The sequence below is a fragment of the Arvicanthis niloticus genome, chromosome 26 (assembly GCF_011762505.2).
Source record: "Arvicanthis niloticus isolate mArvNil1 chromosome 26, mArvNil1.pat.X, whole genome shotgun sequence".
Taxonomy (NCBI): domain Eukaryota; kingdom Metazoa; phylum Chordata; class Mammalia; order Rodentia; family Muridae; genus Arvicanthis; species Arvicanthis niloticus.
This window is the reverse complement of record NC_133434.1, coordinates 26,265,780-26,290,175: the sequence shown is the minus strand read 5'-3', so window position 1 is coordinate 26,290,175 and position 24,396 is coordinate 26,265,780. Positions and strand designations below refer to the sequence as shown.

At 35.7% G+C, this 24,396-nt stretch overlaps 1 protein-coding gene across 7 annotated transcripts in view; it reads left to right on the top strand.

The window, feature by feature from the left end:
* The window catches only part of Scaper (S-phase cyclin A associated protein in the ER), a 325,065-nt gene that overhangs the window by 173,306 nt on the left and 127,363 nt on the right, over positions 1-24,396 (top strand). Inside the window, exon 1 of one of the 7 annotated variants that reach the window (XM_076925325.1) lies at positions 5,365-5,504. The exons of the other annotated variants lie outside the window; for them this stretch is intronic. The gene's annotated coding sequence lies outside the window, so the exon portion shown is untranslated. Of the gene's footprint in view, positions 1-5,364; positions 5,505-24,396 lie in introns of those variants that run through there. 7 annotated transcript variants of the gene reach the window in all.

The following is a 24,396-nucleotide window of genomic DNA, read 5'->3' as shown; positions in this document are numbered from 1 at the left end:
TACATAAAGTCTATGCATCATTTGCATATCTGGTACCTCCAGATTCTAAAAGAGGGAGTCAAAGCCCCAGGAACTCGAGTTACAGATGATTGTGAACTGTCATGTAGATGCTGGAATCAAATGTGGGTCCTCTGGAAGAGCAGCCAGTGCTTTTAACTGCTGATCCATCTCTCCAGCCCCAATTTCTTATTTTTTTCAAAGACAAATTATATTTACACATAGATTATATAATCATTTTTATTTTACATTTTAAGTCCAATACCTCATATGAGTATATTGTCTACTGTTTTTTACAAGTTCTTGTGTATTTTCTTCTTGACCTGTTTGTTTTTGTTTTATGTTTCTATTTTTTTGTTTGTTTGTTTCATACTATGTACTGTGTCATAAATTTTGGCTTCTACATAACAGACAGTGGTTTACAGTTTGCTCATTTCTCTTTAATATCAGGGTAATAATGATCTTATTGGAATAAATTAGGAAGTATCTCCTCTTTCATTCTTTGGAAGGATTTATGAAAGGTTGATATTAATTCTTTGAATGTTGGACATATTTTGACAATAAAGCCATCTGGTACTGAATTTTATTGGTTGAGAAGTTGTCAGTTACTTCATCAGTACTTGACATTGATTTAGGTTTTCTGTTTAATTAGTTTTAGTAGTTTACCTGTTGCTGTGAATTGGGTCTTCTTATCTTTGTTATTTCACTCATTGACATGGTTGATGCTAATATTGCCTAATAATCCTTATTGTTTCATAAAGCCACAGTGTCAAAAGTCCCACATTAACTTCTAATTGTGTGCGTGTGTGTGTGTGAGAGAGAGAGAGAGAAAGAGACAGAGACTTAAATCATCTCTCCAACCCAACTTGACCTAAAGATTTGTTAGGTTTTTTTGTCTTTTTCTTTTCTGAGAACTAACTTTTGTTATCATTGATTTTTCTTTATTTTTCTGTCCTTCACCTTTTTTCATCTCTACTCTGACAGTGTTCCCTTAAGTTCATTGGCCTAAGGGTTGTTTACATTTCTCTTATGGCACAAAATTAAGTTGTGATTTTATATTTTTTTAATATAACCATAAGTTATCCTATGAAAACAGTTCTTATTGTGCTCCATAAGTCTTGTTGCATTGTATTTTCATATTTATTTTAAAGTAGTCTCTAATTTGAGTTGTAATTTCTTTTACCCATTGTTTAAGAGTATATAATTTAAAATCCAGTTTTTACCAACTTTTCTGTATATGTCTGCCTTTGATTTTCAGTTTCATTCTGCTGTGTTCAGAAAAGAGAGTTTGTATGATTTCAGTGTTTTGTTTTACTGTTTTGTAGTTATTGTTGTAAATTTTTACAATATAAAAATAAGATATTGATTATCTGATTACCTCAAATTTAAAATGAATAAATATATGCATTGCTTAGTAACTACTGAAATGATTTTATTAATTTATAGTGACATAAATTGTGATAGTGTCCAGGTTTTTGTGAGTCTTCTGAGGATTTGAACTCAGATCCTTATCCTTGCACTGCAAGTACTTTGCACTGAGCATATTCCCAGCCCTAGAGTTGCCTTTTAAACTAAGTAAGCCTTACACCTTATTGTCACCACAATTTATTTATTTCTTCCTAGGAGCAGAATATTGCTTGTCTACAAAATGTAGACATAGCAACTCAAAACCATATTTACCACTCATAGGCAGGTTAAACCTAAACAGTGTGGTAAACGTTCCCAAAAACAGTCCTAAGGGGGAAGTATGCAACTTTATTGTGAATCAAATTAACTCTTTAGCCAGTGACACATGGCTTTAATACCAGCAGTTGAGGAGGGAGAAGCAGGCAGATCTCTAAGTTTGAGGCCCTCTGGTTTACAGCATATTGGCACAACAAGGACTACATAGAGAAATCCTGTCTTTAAAAGAAATGAGAAGAAAAGAAAAGAAGAAAAGAGAGAGGAAGGGAGAGAAGAGGAAAGAGAAGAGAAAGAAAATCGAGCACTTTCCTAAAGTTCTAGTTTTGAATTTTATTCTATATTTATTTGTTGGGGGGGCATACATACTATGACTCACACATGGAGGCCAGAAGTCAACTTGAAGGACTCAATTCTCTCCCACTGTGTGTGTGTGTGTGTGTGTGTGTGTGTGTGTGTGTGTGTGTGTGTGTGTGTAGGGGGTGTTCAGGATGAAACAGGCTGACAGGGTTGGCAGCAGGTACTGTTACCCACCAAGCTGCCTTACTTACCAGCCCTGAAGTGCTACTTTTAGTCAAATATCTCAAGGTAAGAACTTAACCTTTATATTCTTTAGAAAATTTTGTACATATCTGTGCAAAGGATCAATTTAAACATTTATCTTGAACGAAAGTTAATTCATAAAATACTTTTGTAAAATAATTTGTAGAAAATTTTCAGTAAGACCATGTTAATGTAACATTAATGGAAGAGCTATCATTAAAATAACCTTTGGGAAGTGAGACCATAAATTATTTAATCTTTATATTTCTGGAAGTGGTATTGCTATTGAGAAGAACAAATTAAAGACCTTCTTTTCTTACTAATTATAATTAAAAACAAACAAATAAATATTAGCAATGGGCCCCTTTGACCTTCAGGATGTGATGTTGAGTGATGTCAGCCTCTAGTACCTCGTGCCTGTTGCTGTCTTCCCGTCGCAGCCTACGGTTCTCCATCATGCTGCCCACCTCTCCCACTCTATTCTGTCAGTGTCTTCCCATCGCAGCCTACGGTTCTCCATCATGCTGCCTACCTCTCCCACACTATTCTGTCTGTGGCTTACCTTAGTGATTAACTGCTTCATGCAGTAAGTAAACACTTACTGTTTTTAACCACATTTATCTAAGTCCAGGTTCTCGGAAATAGTGACAGTAAGAACAAAAAATGCCAGTACTTGAGTGTGGAACTTGATGCCAGCTTTCTTCAGTTCAACTGACTTCTTTTAAATTAGCAGACTTCTTGGCAGATATTAACTAATACTAACTAAAGCAAGTAGAATCTTTCTTAATCATAAAGAATTTTCTGGTTAAAATAAACATTGGTAGGCTTTAGTTTCCTTCTCTGAAAAGTAATCATATAATTACATATCAATCTCATGGAGTTGTGACAGTTTACCACTGTAGTCAAGTAATAGTCATATGAATTAAAGGATCATAAAACATTTAAAAATATGAACTCTTTACAGATTGGAGGCAAAGTATGTTATTGTAGAAATAGGGTACAAATTAAAATTTAAGACATTCCTATTTTGTAACAGTACTGACAGACATTTATTTTCAAGAGAAATAATTATAAATTTTTAGAGAAAAAGTGATATAGTATAAACAAAACTAAATGCCATGAATGCAGAGACACTTTCGCATACTTAACTGGCAAATGGACTAGTGAAAATATATAAGAATTAAGAAAGAAAATTCATTAGGAAATGAGCAAAGCTTCAAACAAGACACTCAATGCTTATCGTCATCAACAACTGAGGTCCATAAATGCCAGCGAGATAACCATATCACTGCTCTTTCTGCAGCAAAGGACTTTGAAACTATGAGATACTAAGTGTTGGAAAGACTTAGAAAAGGAACTCTCACATGCTCTTTCTGTGTAAATTAGTAGACAACTGATATTGACCGCCTGTTCTCAAATGATCCTTCTGTCTCAGTGTAAAGCTTAGAAAATCCTGCAGAAGCTAGTGTGCTGACTGGAAACCTGTAGCATGCAGGTGTCCCTGTGCAGGTGCGATCTCTACAGGCTCATATTTTAGTGAAATACGATTGTTTCCTTACTATGTCCAAGATAAGCTAAGTTATTGAAATGAAAGTAGGATTCTCCCTTCATTCTCAACTCAACTAAGCTCTTCACTTGAAGGAAGAGGTTAGAGGCATTTCATCCAGAATTCATGGAAAGTCAGGTAGACTCCCAGGCAGTCACCACTCCTCTCTGGGCTGAAGTACATACAAATACTATGAGAAGTTAAGTTGAATTAGAAGATTGAATACTAAAAGTATTTGATGCTGTGCTTTAAATTACTATTATCTTAGCAAAAAAAAAAAAAAAATATCCAGATGACTAAAACAGTTTTAAAGCTTTTTTTGATATTTAGATTTTTCTTTATATGGCTTTTCTCCTGATTCAGTCTTGAAACAAATCCTAGTGTTCACTTCATTTGGGAATGATACCTTGATTTTATAGCTTAGAAAAACAATGATCAAAAATATCTCAAACCTATTTATTTTAGTTTTTAAATGTTACCATCGAGTATTAAAATTGCACGTGCACGGGCAAATGGAGATTAACTTTATAGCATACTTGGATCTAGGTGAGTGTAACAGGAAAGGGGTGGTAGAAAGATGAATTTGGAGATGTTAATAGGCAAGCCCCCATCGGAGTATTTTTTTTTTCATTTTTCTAAGCATTATTCTGCTACCACTGAAGTCTCATTATTTCTAAGTGTTCTAATCAATAAGGTCATGAAAGATTGATTTCAGGAGCTGTCACTGTGTTTATGAGAAGACACATAGAGTCATTTATAGAAGGAGCTATAATTCTGTTAACTAGCAAGTCAGAAAATCAGCAAGCCCTGCTTACATGTCTTTGAGTGGTGAGTAGAATCTCCATGTTGCCTTCCACTGACAGAGGAGGAGGCTAATGCTGCTAATTGAATTTTCCTAAAGAGAACAAAGACATACCATGATGTGGAAAGAGGACAGAGGAGCAACTTCATATGAGTCTAATATGTTTAAGTTGGCTGCATTGATTTTCCTCTACTAATGGACTAGGATTGAAAATGAATTGTCCTTAAGAATTACAACACCTCCTTCATACTCAAGACTTAGGATATTCTGAATATAAATTATTTCAAATACTAAATAACTCTGTGTATTTAAATTTTAAAAATTGAACATGATAGTTTCTGTCTATTAAAATAATATGTTATAGAAAATAGGTAACATACAAAATTTTTTTCTAAATGTGAGTGAAAGGAACACATGATATTCAGTCATGTGAGGAGACTGTCAGGATTTGGGTAGTCTCTGCCTTGAGGACATTTAGGTTCACAAGACCTTATTGAAGAATCATCTGTACTATTATAATACACTTAATGTATTCTGTATATTAAAAATATACAATGCAGAAGTATATAAATGAAATGAATAAAATTCTTGTCACTTTTGTCTCCTAACTTCCTCTTTCTGTATCAGAAATGTTAGTTCTTTGGAATGTATTCTTCTACATATGTTTTTTATATGTATTACATAATAAATATATATACATATATATGCACATTTAATTCATTATAATATAGTACTTTTTACAAATTAGTATACGAAAACGTTATTCTACATCAATTGATGAAGATCTATTTAATTAATTTTTAATTTGCTAGATTTTTTTTTTAATCTCAAAAGGATGCAACACAGCCGGACAGTGGTGGCACATGCCTTTAATCCCAGCACTTGGGAGGCAGAGGCAGGCGGAGTTCTGAGTTCGAGGCCAGCCTGGTCTACAGAGTAAGTTCCAGGACAGCCAAGGCTGTACAGAGAAACCCTGTCTCAAAAAAAAGAAAGAAATAAAGAAAAGATGCAGCACATAACTTCAATAAACCAAAAGAGAAACTTTATCATTGGAGTGTTTTTAAAGTCTGCTCAGTATTCCATTGATTTTTTTTTTTGTATCATTAACTTACTTTTAAGTTTCTCCATGAGTCTTTATTTTTTTCCTTTTTATTTTAAACTTTTATTTCAATTGGTTGGAGTTTTTGTTTTGCTTTGTTTTATTTTCTCTTCTCTGTAAACACCCACGATACACTGATACACTAGAACTTATTTCCCAGGATAGAGAGTTGGAAGCAAAATGGAAAGTTTGAGTTGTTTAATTTGTTTCTTTAACATAGCACCTAATAAATACCATCATGACATTTTCATACATATATGCTGTTGTATTTTCTTTCTCTCTCCACGGTCTCTGGTCTCCATTTCCCCCTGTGCCTTGCTGTAGACACTCCATTCTTCTTTTATTCCCTCCCCTTTCTTTCCCTTAAGATTTTGTCCTTCCTTTTCATGGTCCCCTTTCTGTTTTCAGAGCCTAACCCCCACCACACACACAAACACACGTGCATACATATATACATCTGTATAATTAAATCAACTGTCTGAATATGAGAAAATATACAATGTTTGTATTATTAAGTCTAACAAATACTCTTCAGTTAAATTCATTTTCTAGAATATTTATGATCTAATATTTCCTTATTGCTGAATTAAATTCAGTTGTTTATTATCATATTTTTTTATGTATTTATTTGTGGCTGTCTAAGCTGGTTCAGTTTCTAGCTGTTGGAAATACTGCAGTAATAACTGTGGGGATGTAAGTATCTCTGTAGTGTACTGATATAGAACCCTTCAGGTATATAATCAGGAATGGTATTACTAGGCCATGTATTAGTTCTATGTGTAGTTATGTGAAGGGCCTTCACAGTGACTCTTATCATAGCTTCACAGAGTGACATCCTCATCAGCAGTATATGAGGATTCCCTTTTACTTCATCCTCACCAGCATTTGTCATCATTTTTTATATTAATTTCATTACTATAATTGTGTGCTGTGCCAGTATGTGCATGGGAGTGCAGGTCTTGGCAGATTTCTGAAGTTAAAGTTTCAGTTGTGAGTCTCTGATGTGTTTCTTGGGTTCTCTGCCAGAGGGTATGTATTCTTTTCTCTAGTCCCCATCCTTTGTTTTTTTGAAAACTAGCCAGTGTAAGATAGAATCTCAGAGCAGCTTAAATTGGCATTTACTCTGATGTCTAAGATGGTGAACCCCTTATCAAGTACTCTTTAGCTATTTCTATATTTTTCTTTGGGAAATTCTTTTATTGGATTTTTGGTATTTAAGTTTTATTATCCTTTATATTGTAAACAGTAATGTTCTGCCGGTGTATGATTATAAAGAACCCCCATTCTGTAGTCTGTTATTCATTCTGTTAGTTTCCTTTTGATTTGTAGGAGCTTCTTAATTTCATGAGCCCATTTGTCAGTTCTTGGGATTCTGCATTACAGATTCCTTTCAGAAGCTCTTGCCTCTGCATGATAGAGTATTGTTACCCAAACTTCTTCCACAAGTTTCTGACTTTTGAGTTGTTTTTGTACAGTGTGAGGAATGTGGATCACATTGCATTTTTCTGTAGATGGATATTCAGTTTTCCCACTTGTCCACATGTTAAAGAGACTTTCCCTTACTGTGTGCTTTCGACTCCTCTTTTTAAAGTTAGATCTTTAGTTGTGTGAGTTTCACTCTGCAACTTCTTTTCTGTTACACTGGTTTTTTTTAAGTTTGTTTTTATGCCAGTACGATGCACTTCTTACTGCTTTGACTCAATAGTATAATTTCAGATCAAAAATTATAATGAAAATATGAAATAAGTACAAAATGCCAAATTATTCTTTAGGAATGTTTGTAAGTAGTAAACTTTTTAGGCAATATAATTACTATCAGCAGTTGCTTTGTTGAGTTTGAAAGCGCAACAAGGACGTCATGATAAATGATAGCCAAATTCCTCATTTTAACTTAAAACATTTGAGTATATATTTATTCACCTTCTTTTTGATGGAAAAGGAAGAGATTTCTTTGTGTCAAACACACAGGGGAAAATTTCCTGAACAAAAAAACCAATGGCTCATGCTCTAAGATCAAGAATTGACAAATAGGACCTCATAAAATTGAAAAGCTTCTGTAAGGCAGAATAGGACAATAGGACAAAACAGCAACCAACAGACTGGGAAAAGATCTTTATGAATTATACATCTAATAGAGGGCTAATATCCAAAATATACAAAGAACTCAAGAAGTTAGACTCCAGAGAACCAAATAACCCTATTAAAAAATGGAGTAAAGAGCTAAACATAGAATTCTCAACTGAGGAAACTCAAGTGGCCGAGAAGTACCTAAAGAAATGTTCTACCTCCTGAGTCATCAGAGAAATGCAAATCAAAACAATCCTGAGATTCCACCTCACACCAGTCAGATCAAAAATTATAATTATAATTATATAAAATTATATAAAAATTAAATTATATAAAATTTTAATTATAATTATAAAAATTATAATTATAATTAAAATTATAAAATTATAACCAGTCAGAATGGCTAAGATCAAAAACTCAGGTGACAGCAGATGTTGGCAAAGATATGGAGAAAGAAGAACACTCCTTCATTGCTGATGGGACTGCAAGCTAGTACAACTGCTCTGGAAACCAATCTGGTGGATCCTCAGAAAATTGGACATAGTACTACCTGAGGACCCAGGTATACCATTCCTGGGCATATACCCAAAAAGTGCTATAACATATAACAAGGACACATGCTCCACTATGTTTATAGCAGCCTTATTTATAATAGCCAGAAACTGAAAACAACCCAGATGTCCCTCAACAGATGAATGGATTAAGAAAATGTGATACACAAAGGAGTACTACTCCTATTAAGAACAGTGACTTCATGAAATTCTTAGGCAAATGGATGGAACTAGATTACCTCCTGAATGAGGTAATCCAATCACAAGAGAACACACATGGTGTGTACTCAGTGATAAGTGGATATTAGCCCCCCCAAAAAAAAATGAGCTTGAAATACCCACCATACAACTCACAGACCATATGAAACCCAAGAAAAAGGAAGAACAAAGTGTGGATGCTTAAATCCTACTCAGAAGGGGGAAGAAGATAATCACAGGAGGTAGAGGGAGGGAAGGGTCTAGGAGGGAAACAGGAGGGGAGGAAAAGGGGGAGGCAGCATTAGGTTTGGGGGGAGATAGGGGAGAAGTACAGAGGGTCAGGAAATTGAACAGAGGTGTATAGAAGTGGGAGGTGGTGAACTAAGGGGGGAGCGTAGGGAGTAGCCACTAGAAAGTCCCAGATGGCAGGGAAGCAAGAGGTTCCCAGGATCCAACAGGGAGGACATGCGCAGAAATACCCAACAAATGTGAGAAAGAACCTGTGGAGACCATATCCAGTGAGTAGGCATGGTCTTCGGTTGAAGGACAGGGCCACCCACCCATCTCAAAAATAGCAGTCCAGAATTCCTCCTGTCAAAGAATGGAGCAGAGACAGAAGGAAGAGCCATCCAGAGACTGCTCCATTTAGATATCCATCCTATCTGCAGACACCAAATCCAGACATTATTGCTGATGCCAAGAAGAGCTTGCTGACAGGAGCCTGGTATAGCTGTTCCCTGAGAGGCGGTGACCAATACAGATGCAAATGCACACAGTCAACCATCAGACTAAGTGCAGGGACCCCAAGGAGGAGTTAGAGAAAGGACTGTAGGAGCTGGAGGGCTTAGCAACCCCACAGGAAGAACAAAGATAGCAACATACCAGACCCATCCCCCAAAGTTCCCAGGATGAAATGACTAACCACAGAGTACACATGGAGGGACCCATGACTCCAGCTGCATATGGAGCAGAGGATGGCTTTGTCAGGCATCAGTGGAGGGGGATCAATGGCTAAGCTGTCTCTCCAGCACCTGCTTTCTATGCTTTTTTCATGAAGCAAGCACTAAAACGATCAGAGTTCATGACCAGATTTGTTTGCTGGTTTGTTTTTTGTTTTCAAGACAGGATTTCTCTATGTAGCCCTGGCTGTCCTGGAACTTGCTCTGTAGACCTGGCTAGTCCAGAACTCAGAGATATGCCTGCCTATGTCTCCCAAGTGCTGGAATCAAAGACCTGGAATCAAAGCCACTGCTGCCCAGCTAGATTTTTATCTTTTCTCTTATCCTGTCATTTCACTAACCTAAGACTGATTTGCTGGTGGTTCTTTATGACATTCTTCCCAAAACGTTCAGTTTGATTATTTTATTTATTGAAATTACACAATAGCGGGCTATAATAAACTGATATTAACTTGTTTGAGAACAAATGTAACATATTCATAATTGGCATAGCACTAAGAGACAAAACCACTCATTGGAAATAGGTATCAGCCTGCACATTTACAGAAAAACTGCACTGTCCTAATGTTTCAGCTAAGTCGAGAGCTAAGCTTCCTACTGTACAATTCACACACCTATCCATTTTCCAGAATTTTATTTCTAAAGCCCTTGTCTAAGCCAGATATTCATGTTTATTCTTACAGTACCTTCTGATTTTGTCTTTTGACATTTAAATAGAAAAATTAACCTGACCAAGGTCACATGGTAAATGCTAGAGCTAAAATTCGAAAGTATTTTAAACAGTTTTATTTGACAAAGTAAGTATGAATGAAATGTTTAATATTTCACTGTCATTTATTCTCTCAAGCAGTTAAAACATTCTTGTCAAATATAGAAATAGGCTCAATGAAACCCCACCTGAGGTAACATTTTACACATTACAATCCCCAAAAAAGAAAAGTTGTTCTTGATTTTTTTTTTTTTTTTTGACCTTATGTCTTAACTTTTCTCTAAAAGAAAAGAAGTTCTTGTTGGGTACTTGTGTAGTGCCCCAGAGGCAGTGTTTGCAGGAGTCGGGTATCTCCATAATACATCCTATTTTAGACCCAGCTCTTCAGGTTTTCCAGTTTCATGAAGTACAGATTTTTAAAATATGTCCTTTTGATTTCTCTAAATTTCCCTGATGTCTGTTGTAATGTCCCTTCTTTCATCTCTAATTTTATTAATTTAGATCTTCTACACCAATCTCTTTGGTTAATTTGGCCAACCTTTGTCAATCTGGGTTTTCTTAAAGGACCACTGTGTTTCATGGATTCCTTATCTTTGTTTTGTCGTTTTGTTTTTTTATATTTCACTGATTTCATCCCTGAGTTTATTTCTTCCCATCTACTCTTTTTGAGTATTATTTCTTTTTGCTTTTTTTTTCTAGAACTTTAGGCTGTATCATTAAATCATTAACATGAGATTTCTCCAATATTTTTTATATAGGAACTTAGTGCTCTGAACTTCCCTCTGAGGACTACCTTCCTTGTTTCTCATAGGTTTGGATATGTTGTGTTTTAATTTCCATCCGATTCTAAAGGTTTTACCTTCCTTCTTGGTTCCTCTCTTAATCCGATTTTCAGTAAAGAATTGTTCACTTTCCATTACTTTGTATACTTTCTGCTGTTTCTGTTGGTGTTGATATCCAGCCTTAATTCATGGTGGTCAAATAATATGAAGGTTTTGCTTCAGTTTTCTTATATCTGTTGAGACTTGCTTTGTGTCCAAATATGTGGTCCATTTTGGAGAACTTTCTATAAGTTGCTGTGAAAAGTATATTCTTTAATATTTGGGTAGGATGTTGTATAGATTTCTGTTAGGTCTGTTTGATTTCTGATACTATTTAACTCCAGAATTTCTCTCTTTAGTTTTTGTCTGGATGACCTATCTATGGGTAAAAGTATTGCATTTGAATCACCCATTATCACTGTACAATTTTAGCTATAATGGTATTTCTTTTATGAACTTGGGTGCCCTTGTGTTTGGTGCATAAATATATAGAATTGCAGTGTTCTTTTGGTAGATTTTTCATTTAGTGAGTATATAGTCTCCTCTATCTCTTCTGATTAGTTTTGGTTTCAAGTTTGTTTTATCAGATATTAAAATAGGTACACCTGCTTGATTCATGGGTTCATTCTTGGAATATCTTTTACATCTTTTTACCCTGAAGGGATATCTATGCTTGATGGTGAGGTGTGTTTCTTGGATGCCATAGAAAGGTGAATCATATTTTCTCATTTATTCTATTAGTCTCTGTCTCTTTATTTGGAATTGATATTATTAAATAATGAATTATTATTGAGCAATTTTTATTGAGTACTGATAATTTGTTGTAGCAGTATAAGAGTCCCTCCCCCCTTTATTTACTGTTCTTGGATTTTTTTTTCTTTTGTCCTCTTAGGTATAATTAGGTGTAGTCTATATAGTTAGCCTCTTTAGACTGAAGCCATATTGGTGGATAGAAATTGCGTAAATTTGGTGTTTGTTTATGGAATGTTTTTCTTTCTCCGTCAATTGTAATTGATAGTTTTGCTCTCTATAGTAGTATGGCCTGGCACCGTGGTTTCACAGAACTTGCAGAACATCTATGAAGACCCTTCTGTGTTTTAGTGTCTCTATTGAAAAGTCAGGTATTATTCTAATGGCCCTGCTTTTACATGTGACTTGATTTTTTTATAGATTTTAATATTCTTTCTTTGTTCTGTACATTTAGTTTTTTGATTATTATGTGTTATGGGAAATTTCTGGTCTTGTATATTTAGAATTAGAATTCTGTATACACCCTCTTATACCTTGACAAGCATCTCTTTCTTTAGATTATGGACAGTTATTTGTATGGGTTTTTTGTTGTTAAAAAATATTTTCTGTGTCATTGACCTGGATTTTTCTCCTTCTTCTATACCTATTATTCATAAGTTTGATCTTTTTGTAGTAGCCCATATTTTGTGTATGTTTTATCTTTAGATTTTTGTAGATTAACATTCTAACTTGTCTGTAAGACCTCTCTTCCATGTCTTCTAATCTGTTTGTGAGGCTTAGCTCTGAGCTTTGTTTTGATATCCCAAGATTTTTATTTCCAGTTTTATCTTAGTTTGGGTTTTCTTTAATGATTCTGTTTCTTTGTTAGATTGTACTTTTATGTCTTGAATTGTTTTTTATTTCATTCAACTGTGTTTTTGAGACTTCATAAAGGAATTTAGTTATATCTTCTTTAAGGTCTTTGAACATGTTCATAATTTCTATTTTCAAGTCCTTGTTTGTCGCTTCAGCTAAATTGTTTTTCTCAGTACCTATTGCAGTAAGGTTTCTGGCTTTTGGAGGAGGCCTATTGTGTTGGATATTCATGTTTGTGTTTTGTGCTGAGAACTAGGCACCTGGACTTATGGTGTTTGATGTGTTTCTTGGCGTAGATATCTAGTCTCATCTTCGTTGGGTGTGTCAGTGTTCTTTTTTGTGGTCACTATTGCTTCTGGAATTTACCCAAATATGGTAGCTATGGGTTCCCTAGTAGTTTAGCATATGTGTCACAAAGAAATGGAGATGGGGTAGAAGGAAAATCTAAAAGGGAGCGGGTTAGGGCAATCCTGAATTTGCACCAAAAGGCAGACTCCAAGTAATTGAGGTGAGATTGAAGATATTGTTCCTGCAGACAGCCTATAGCAAAACTAGGAATAAGTCTAAAGAACACTAACATGGAGGGCTGGAAGAAGTGTGTAAATCACCTACCTGAGTCTCAACCAAGTATATAATGTGTTTCTGTAGGTCAGTGAAAGGTAACAGCAACAAAAAGAAAAACAGAAAAAGCTATATTATTCGCCGTAGTGCTTACTGCTAGTTTATTACAATAGTCCCTCATCCTTCAGAATGATTTTGGGACTTTTAAATGGTAAATATGGGACTGGGTAATTCTATCCTTTTTATTGTTAAGTTTTAAACTTTTTGTGTTATGAGATTCCACCATGTATCCTAAGCTGGCCTTGAATCCATAGCAACCCTCCTGTCTCAGCATTCTAAGACCTGAAATTACAGTCATAGACTACTATGCCTGGCTGTTTGAAAATATTAGACTAAAAATTGAAAAAGAAGCTTTAGATCACATAGACTAAATAAATAAAAGTCTCCACTAATAATGCTGATATGTAACTAGGAAAATCATCCCCACATAAAAATAGCCCGATGACTGGTTTGTGTTCCTCCACAGTTGTTGGAATTCTTGAGAGTCCTTTGTTCTCTGTATCATTACAAGGCATTCTGGTACACGACATGTCACGAGGCTCTATAAACAATTTGTAGGAGATTGAGTGAATGGGTGGGTGACATTATTTAGTTAACAAGATAATAGATTTTATATTTTCAGGAGTTTTTTTTTAAAGGTATCTTTGAAGCGAGAATGAGAAATAGACCAAAATGTACAATTTCATCTAGTATGTATTACTATGCTTTTTTGTTTGTTCTGTGAATTGTAGATTTAAGCTAAAGCCATCTAATATACAATTTCTGCATTTAGTCTCAGGACTGATTTGAAAGACAATGGGAAAATATAGTCCAATTGAATAAACTGACACAATAAAGTACTTTGCTTATCTGAGAGTATTCTGGTATAGTCAAGATCTTAGGTACAAAAAATCAATCGGTCTGGGTATCTTGGCAAGTACAAAGGGCAAGAATGGGAGAAAGAGAAGAAAAGTTGATAACAGATGTAGATGACAAACCATCATGTAGAATTGAGCAAGACATCAGAACCAGTCAGCCATGACAACCACACACCTGTAACTGGCTACCTGGCCTGAAGTAGGTCACCTGTTTAAAGCTCAGTGACAGCCTGGGCAGCACAGTAATTTCTAGCTTAAAAACAAACAAACAAAAATCATTAGAATTAGTGACAGAGAGTGCTATCACATTCCTGTTTTGTAGCATTAGATATGGTCATGAATCTTTAGCAGTTATGTTTGTTTAATGTGTGTGTGTGTTCCTGTGTGTACATGGATATATATGTACATGTGTACCTGAAGACCAAAAGTTAATATTAGGTCTCTTCCTCGGTTACTGTCACTCATTGACCCTGGAGCTCTTTGATTCAGCTAGATGGGCTGGCCAGTAGCTCCTGGACCCACCTCCCTATACCAACCCAGCACTGGAACTAGAGATGCTAGCCACTCCACTCCACTTATATGTGGCTCCTGGGCTGAAGAGCCACAGTCAGGTCCTCAGGGGTGCACTGACTGCACTGTTTCCCCTGCCCCATCTGGGGCAGATAAAGGAAACTAGAATATTTGATATGTTATTGATACTCTAAAAGAAACATTCTGAACTAGTCTGGACTCACTGAGAAACAATTCATCCTTTTGTCTTTGATTTTATAATGTCCTGTTTCAAGAAAAGTATTTGGTATGAACATCTAACTTTAAATAAAATTTTTATTGTGTTGGAAAGTGATATCCATTCCTCTTTTGACCATTTATTTTACATGTTTAAAAACCAAAATATAAATATATTTATTTTCACATAAAAAGTTCTTATTAATCTCTAAATACAAAGATGTAGAGGTGATAAACATTTTAGAATAATAGAAAAATGCAGTCAGCAATATTTTAAGCTCAGAATTTTACCATGTTATTATTTATAATTTGCCTTAACCTTATAATATGTACTTAGAAAATAATGCTCTTTGGATTGTGGACAGTATCAGAATTTTAAGATAACGTAAGGTCTTCAACAGTTGTTCATTAGAATTACGTGACTTTTCATGAACGTTGTGAAAAGATTAGTAGTCACTATTATATTCTATAAAGCTGAAGTAGAAGAAAGGATAACTGAATATTATGGAAAATAAGACACAAGTTCTACTCTATGCTCTTTGACTTAGAAAGTATTAAAACTGCAGAAATTAAAGTGAATATTTAAAGTCTTCAGTTTAAAATTGTCATTTAAATAAGTACTTTCTGTTTTTATACTGGCTTCTAATATTTTTATTTTTCAGTTGGCTTACTCTCTCTTGAACCAAGTTAAGGCGATGTCTTTAGTACATATTTTTGAAGACTAATGACAACACTTATGACCTCCCAGAGCTGCTCCCTTGGTGAGCACTAATGGTTTATCTGGTGTCAAACAAGATCTTTGCTTTCTTGATTTTAGATAAATTTGCAGTGTGCTGCTTCACTCGTCATGATGTCGGCTGTTTACATTTCAGCAAAATGTTTGTCGTAACTTTCAAATACTGGGGAACTGTAGACAGACGGTGTTTATCATGTTGCAGAGACTGTCAGGAACAGTTGGCCTCAACATAACTGAGTCAAACCCAGTGTTTACATTTTAATCTACAAACTGTCAAGCCTGCTCACTACAGTGACCAATTACAGCATGATAAGATGAATAGCATGCAGTTTTTATATAGATTGCTCTGAATTAGTCTTTCAAAACCAGATTTTATAGTAGTGTCTAAAAGATGGGAAGAAGACACTGCTGCAGCAGAAGTGTAGTGTTGCTGTCTTCAGAGTGAAGGGTGGGGCTCACATGTACAGTCCTTTGTGCCCACTGACTTTCCTGTCATCTCCCAAAAGAAAAAGCTGCCTGCAGGTAGATAGAAAGAAGAACTGGAGAAAGGCAGATTCTCACTGTATGAACACAGGGGTCCTGTTGAGTATTATAGCTTGGTAAAAGCTATTGGTCATTTTCAGTTGTTAACCCCATCAGTTATTGAGTAGGAATAAGGGAAATGTGTGAATACATTTAATATTTTTATATATCTATAAATTGTACATGTATAAAAATGACTGATTTTACTGGTATTTTTCCACCCTGAATATCTACATCATTTTTTTCCAAAATACCCAGTCCTCTTTGCCAACCCCTACTTATCCTTCAAAATAACCTCGGTAATCTCTACCAACAGGCAGCTTTCCAGCTCCCCCATTGCCTTAACCTGCCCAGCTTTATCACGGCTGTATTATAAGTCACTCACTGCATGTTAGTAGTTGCTGATTATCATGTTTGTTTTACCTAATTGAGTTCTTAAAAGGTAAAACTACTTTATTTAAACTTGTATCACTGGTTAAAAACAAAAAACCATGTTCTGCATATAATAGGGTCAAACATTGAGTTGCTTAATTTTGAACCTTATTCTCCTGTTAGATACTGCCACATTCACAGGCCTTCTCTTGGTCTTTCCTTTCTGTCCCCTAAGGCCATCATCACATATTATGCCTGTACCTTCCATCACTTCTTCATTTCTTGGTGGAGGTGTTTCTTTTATAGGCCCACCTCTCCCTGTGTACCTCTGCCTGCTATTTTCAATTTTGTGTTCAAGATGCATTTCCTTCAGGAAGCTTGTGATTGATTCCACCTTTAATGTCATAGAGTTGAGGAGTGAGCACTATGGGCCCTAGAGTACTTACTGAAAAAAAATGAATAACTGATGAAGAAATTGATAAATGAAAAGTCATCAAGAACCTCAGGACTCTGAAGTAACAAACTGTATGCTAAGGAAAGCGGAAGTGAGTGATGGGAAAAAGTTATCAGCAGATTAATCAGCAGCCTCCCTTGCTGGTAATACAGCCTTCTGTGTGGTGAGAGAGCAATGCTGGTGGACGAGCCTTAGCTGCTTGTCTCAGTGTTTACCTAGGCACATGACCTGGCAGATTTGGAAACTCCTTCAGCCAGTGTTTTCTATGAAGTAGTCATTTTGTGAACTCTTCAGCTTACTGATCTTGAACTCTCACCGACAGGTGAGAATGGCAAAACTCTCCGTCTTCCTCTGTCTGTCTGTCTTTGCTTCCGGGCTGCCATTAGGTAGCTTGGCTCAACCATGTGTTCCCACCATGTTGGTCTATCTCTCCACAGGCCCAAAGTGATCTAGCAGACAACTGTAACTGTGGTCTAACATAAACCTTTCCCCCTTTTGAGTTGTGTATGTCACATATGTTGTCACAGCTGTGAAAGGGAACTCACACAGTTCTGGTAAAAACTGTTAATAGAATCGTTTTCAGTTTATGTGTATAAAGTAATGTGAAATGTAAGTTAATTTCTTTATACTTCTTTCCTATCTCTAAGATAATTCATAATGTATACATAATTATTCTGAATTATTCAAAACCTGAAAATGTGAATTCTGAAATTTTTCTGTCATTTAGGCATTTTAGACATGGGATGCGCCATCTGCCCATAATTTACATAGGCTAATGATGATTTCCAGAGACATAACCCATGAGAACATGCTCTCAAGTTTCTGTGATACAACTCAGAAGCCAAGTGTAGGTTCTAAAGATTCATAACATTTTTTGTTTGTAAAACCACAGAAAGAATAAGGTCCTCTTACGTATGACAGGCTGAATAGATGTACCACGTGCGCTTTGACCTTGTTCCCTCCTGGCACAGAGCACTTGGTGCTTTCATTGTTTTCTTTTTCTTTGACCACTGCTTTTTCAAACACCATGCAATGTCTGAAAATTAAATAAAATGCCTAAGAGCCAAGAATTAGTTATAGTTCAGGGAAGTCAGGCAGGCAATCACCTAGTCATTAAAACAGAGGAAAAAAAATATATATAATGTATATATAATATGTATATATGTGTGTATATAATGTATATAATATATATAATTTGTATATATACATATATATATATATATACATATATCATAGTCAATAACATCTTATAGTGACATGTGTGGCACTTTTTACTTTAGGAGGTTTTCTTATCTCCACAAAAAGCATAATAATCTTTATTATATAATAAATTATGGCCTAATTAGCAACCTAAAAACCACATTCAAGATAGATCCTTAGTAAAGAGTTTATTTTTCCCCAACAACTGTGAATGCTTGTGTGTCATATCCCTCTAGGAATCACTTGACTCTGACTGATTTTGAGCAAATGAAAACTACAGTATTGGGCTGGAGAGATGGCTCAGTGGTTAAGAGCACTGACTGCTCTTCAAGAGGTCCTGAGTTCAATTCCCAGCAACCACATGGTGGCTCCCAACCATCTCTAATGGGATCTGATGCCTTCTTCTGGTGTGTCTGAAGACAGCTACAGTGTACTCATATACATAAAATAAATAATCTTTAAACAAAAAAAGAAAACATAATACTTTATAAGTTATCCAATAACAGTGGCTTTGTTTCTGTCCTAGCTACTCCCTATCATGGACAGTTCATGAACCAGGTCGCATGCCTTCCCTACTCACTACCCTTCAATGGCTCTTCACCTTGTTTAGGTAAAAAGAACTACTCCGATGACCTAGAAAACATGAACACAGTCCAGCTGTATCTCTTCCCTCACCGCTTAGCACTTACTTCTCACTCGCTCGCTCGCTGCACTGCAGCCTTTGGGATGTGTACCCTTCTAACATGTTAGCACTCTGCCATTAGATTCCTGTCCCACCACCAGACAGCTCTTCATTCAGTAGCTGCATGAGTTCTTTCTTGATCTGCAGGTCTTGACTCCAGTATGATCTTAAGAGGATTTCTCTCACTCCGTTTAAAGTAACTTTTTTTTTAACAACCTTCTACAGCAGGTAGAATAAAACTTGTAAAAACTAGAAATTTTTGTTCCTGCTTAGTAAATACTTTTTGAGTCAATAAAATTAAATGCAAGGTTCTATGAGAGTTACTGTCTAGCCATTGACATTAGAGAAGACGTAACATCAGAGAAGTTAAACAACTTACAGTAAGGCTAAGGTTTCTCAGATATACAAATAGAAAGATTTTAAAGCATGTTTCAGAACAGCCTTGCAAAAGCCAAGAAAATGAGGGGTACCTTAGTGATTTATAGTATCTGGAGCATGGATGGCATTGGAGCATGGCAAATATAATGTACAAAGATCATCAGAGACTTAACAATGAGGAATCAGACAAAGACAGGATTCATAAAACACTGCAGCAGATCGGGCTCACTACTCATTTTTCAGTAAATGTTTGTTCCAGTTAGCCAGTCTGTTTCTCTGATAAACACCATGACCAAAAAGCAACCAGGGAGTATAAGAGTTTATTTGGCTTACACCTCCTGATCTGTCTATAGTAAGACCTGAACAATCCCAAAACCAGTTGACAGCTCCATGTGGAGGGTGGAAATCTCACCAGATGAGCTGCACACAAGTAAAGCCTCCTGAGAAGGGGCAACGAGTCTTCCCCAGGGATTAGCCATTTAATTAAGATTATGCAATATCAAATGGTCAGTCCTAGAAAGATATATACACAGGCAACACTGAACAAACCTCTGCAGGCTGTATTTACATGTTTGTTTGTTTACTTATATGTTTATATAGAAACAATTTTTAAAGAAGAAGATAACATTAGTTTAGGGGTTGTCAAAGGAGGGTCAAGAAGGAAGCAGAAATGATGTAATTGTATTTTAATTAAAATTTTTTAAAGAAAAAACAAAGGCTAGCAAGATGGCTTAGTTGCTAACAGTGATTGCCAATAAAGTTGACAACCTGAGTTCAGTCCCTAGGATCCACATGATAGAAGGAAAGAACTGACTCACACAAATTGCTCTCTAACTACCAAATACCTCTGTCAGTATTTCTTTTGTTCTAATGATTTGGGTTCAGTATCCTTAAGACATGAAAAAATCTACCCCAAATAACTTAGAACTTTCTAATGACCCAAGAAAATAATCCCAAATCAACTACTTCACAAGTAATTTTTGGTTTGTAAGTAACACAAGAAAAAAGCATGGTTAGTATATTCAGAAAGCATCTGTTTAAAAACAAGAAAGGTGACCATTGCCTAAAGACAAAATGGCCAAAGACATGACCCCACACAGGGGATGGAGATGGATGCTGAGGTATGATTGGCAAGTCTGTTGATGGCTGAGAGATCCAGTTATTGCCTGGGTGACAGTACCCTGCAATTCCCAGCACAGTCGTACAAGAGCCATGCTTTTTAACACATGATGTGCATGATGTAAAGCTGCATAGGACAGTGGAACAGACACCAAGACAGCAGCCAGAGAAGGAAGCAGTAGGGTGTTTATGGGTGTCTCAGAGCCTCAGACTTAGAAACTCAAGTGGAGGATTCCCATCCAGCACACATGGGGGAAAATATGATAGGAATTTCCCAAAGCAAACATCTTCTGGTAAAAGCCATGCAAAAGCCAAGGAAGGACTGACACCTACTGGGAATAGAGCAGAAACTCAGTCTAAGAGGCAGCTTGTTCGAACTCTCCTAGGATATTGCATACTACAAATGTGGTTTTACACCACTGAACAGAAGTGCAAACCATCTTCCCCATCAGCACAGTTTACTACCTGAAATATCACAGAGAACAAAGACATTCAAAATCTACCTCAGCAAGGCAAAATTACTGAATGATGCATATTTTTTATCTATTGCACTTTAATTTTATCTTTTAAGCAGGAAAAAAAACAGTCTTTCTCATGGCATACTTCTGAGATTGATCAATTTGGGTTTGGATCACTGTACTTATTTGCACATCCATCCCATTTTGTGTTGTGCACTTGCTATCCCTGTTTGGTAGGGTCCATATGCCTTCCCTGTCATCTTACCTCACTCCCTCTCTTCTCCATCCAACTTCTCCTTTTATCTCTTAACTGTAACTCCCATAGCTGTGATGATCATTGAACTCTGTGATTCATAACAGTACCACAACTTACCCCGTCATCTACTTTTTCCCCCATGATATTTTTCTGTTATCTATTACTAAGCCTTATTTTTGCCAATTTGCCTTTACATTTCTTCTTTTTGTAACCAATGTCTTACTATATACCATACTTTGTTCCTTTACCCCCCCCAAACTTTTCAAAGTTAAATAAAGAACTGTTTTAAGTGAATTGTTATGATATCTGCAAAGTGGGCTTGTACTCGTGAAAGGATTTGTGCCACACATCCATATCCTGTAAGAACATGGACTATGTATTTTGTTCTGAACTGCATCCCAAGTTCACTGGAGAGACAGACAACACCTCTACCATACTACAACTTGGTCCCCCACTTAAACATTGAAATATTTGAAATGAAGCACAGCTGGGTTTTTTTTTTTTTTAATCAGCTAAGAAAATTAACTCAGATGTGTTAAGTTATAATGCAGAAATACAAGAACAAAATAAAATCATGGCAGTATGATCCCTCTGAAGAATAGCAATTTCTTAATTACTAATTGCAATGGGAGTGAAGTAGGTGAAATCCCAGACAAAGAATACAAAAAATGAGTATACAGTGTTCAACAAATTTAAAGAATTTATAAACTCCTAAATGGCTTCAAAGAGAACCTTTTTAACTGGCAGAGGGAATAAAAGAAATCCACATGATAGAAGATTTCAGAAAAGAAATAGAAACACTTGATTATAAAATGGGGCATAAAATCTAACTTTGCTAACCTTTTATATCCAGTATTAACAGCTGTACATAACTTGAAATTGGCTATTTAGGCCATGCTTAGAGATGAACTGAGCAAAGTTTTCAGTTGTATAGTAATAATTTCAATTGGAAGATCTCTTTTAAGAAAAAGTAGATCTTAAAACAGCCAGTATTTCACCAGTGTTCATATCAATGGTGCTTTATTTAATGAAACTACTTGCAAGAGATTGATTTGTTCATTTGATGACTTGTCACTTTGCTTTACAATGGTATAAACACTACCCAGACACCTTCTCTGTATTCTTGAACAGTTTCAATGATAAAATTACCTTTGAGTTCAAACTAAATTTGAATGACTGTAAAAGAAAAGCATAAAACAAAAAGAGATAGAAACACTGGAAAATAAATGAGATAAAATCATAGGAGTGTAAAGCAAGTACAGAACAGAGAGGAAAGCCTCTTGAGTAGACAGAATCAAGTGGAAGCCAGAATTTCAGGAATAGAGGACAAAGATGAATTAGATCATTCATAAATCAACAGAATAAAATAATAAACAATTGACATTTGTATTTATCACAGTATTATTTGTAGTAACTAATAATTAGCCTAGGTCTCTATCAACAGAAGAATGGATATAGAAAATGTGGTAATAGGAACAATGAAAATTATTTCGGGCAGAAAGAAGAATGAAATAATACTTTGAAAAATTGATTCAATTAGAAATTATTATAGTTAGAAAATTAATTCAGAGTCAGAAATAGAAATATTATGTTCTCTATCACTCATGGATCCTAAACTTTCTATAGACATGTTAAACTGTCTATATTTTTACCTGAAAGGAGAGGTGAAAATATCTAGAGGAATGGATGGGTCTAAAAGGAGGGTGGTATGAGAGATACAGAAGAAATGTAGAGTGTTTAGGATGGAGCAGAGTTCAAGTTTGTTATGCACTTGTATGAAAATGTCTTTAATGAAATGTACCATGTGTGTTGAAAATAATGCTAATTAAAAAATAATGCCTAATGGAAAATATACAGAGTGATGATATGAACAAATTATACATTCTATGGGTTCTTTTCTTTGAAATCCTTCAAAATGTTATATGATATAAGGAAATACTATTCATACACTATATGGTTTTTTTTTTTTTTACCGTGCTTTCTTTCTATCTTGGAAATGTGGTTAGTTATCACTCATCACTCTAGTAGGTGGTGTGAACCTGGGAGAGTGAGCCATAAAAATGAGGTTGACTAAAGTCTCATCCAATAGCCAGCTTTATTCAAAGTTCTAGACACTTCATACTTTGAGGGTTAAGAAGAGTTACCTGAGTAAAGTGTACAATCACAAGGACAAGCCACACATGGCAAAACAAAACATGTTTTCCTTAGAGATACATAAACAAATAACAAACCAGATTTCCCCCTCCCCCGCCCCCCAAGAGCTCCCAGGGACTAAACCACCAAACCAAGGAGTACACAAGGAGGGAGCCATGGCTCCAGCCGCATATGTAGCAGAGGATGGCCTTGTTGGGTATCAATGGGAGGAAAGGTCCTTGGTCCTGTGAAGGCTGGATGCCCCAGGATGGATGGGGGGGTGGGAGTGGGGGTGGGTGGGTGGGTGGGGGAATACCCTCATAGAAGCAGGGGGAGGGGGGATGGGATAGGGGGTTTCCCAGGGAGGAGGGGACCAGGAAAGGAGATAACATTTGAAATATAAATAAAGAAAATATCCAAACACCGCCCCCCGACACACACACACAAATGACAAAAATCCAGCTGTGATGAATAATCTGAAGTAAGCACATTCCTATTCCCTGTACCTGGGAGGGGCATGGAAGCACATTCTGAGAATAACCCGCGCTATAGAGGAACAGAGATTGCAAAACTCTTTGTCTTCTTTACTTGGCGTTTTCTCAGCAAAGTCTCAGAAATTACCTTACACAGCTTCATTTATGAACCATGTTCTGACAATAACAGTAAAAAACAAAATGAGTACCTACAAAAATAAAAACAAGAAAGTATGCAGAATGAGAAAAATAAAGTTATAGATACTTTAAAAACTAAAATCTACAAATAAAAATCACATTATTGAAACTCAAGTGAATAAAATATAGACTGAAAGTAGGGAATTAGAGAATATAGGATATAATATCAATTAGGATATCCAAAACTTAACAAAAAAAAAATTATGAAACAGTGTTACGAGTAAGAGACTGAGTTTCCAGAGACATTATTAAGTTTCACAGGAGTGAATGCAGGAAAAAGTTAAACCAGCCATACTTGCTTGTAACACCTGAGTATATTCTAGAATTGAAAAAAAGAATTATGTAACAATTATAAACTACTAAAGTAGAAATTATTTAAGTTATACTAGAGATCCAGGGCAAAGTTCTTGTAAGCAATACAAATTCTCAAAAAGAGCAGAAGGTTCCAGATGCATAACTGTCTAGAGTTTTATGGTAAATAAAAGCAGAAATAAATCTTGGACATTGAAAAACAAAAGCATTTCAAACATATTCACTCACTAAAAAGAAAATTAATTCACAAGAATATACAGATATGTAAAAATGGTAATTTTAAAAATTATAAGCTTATACGTGCATTTAATCAACTATTGAC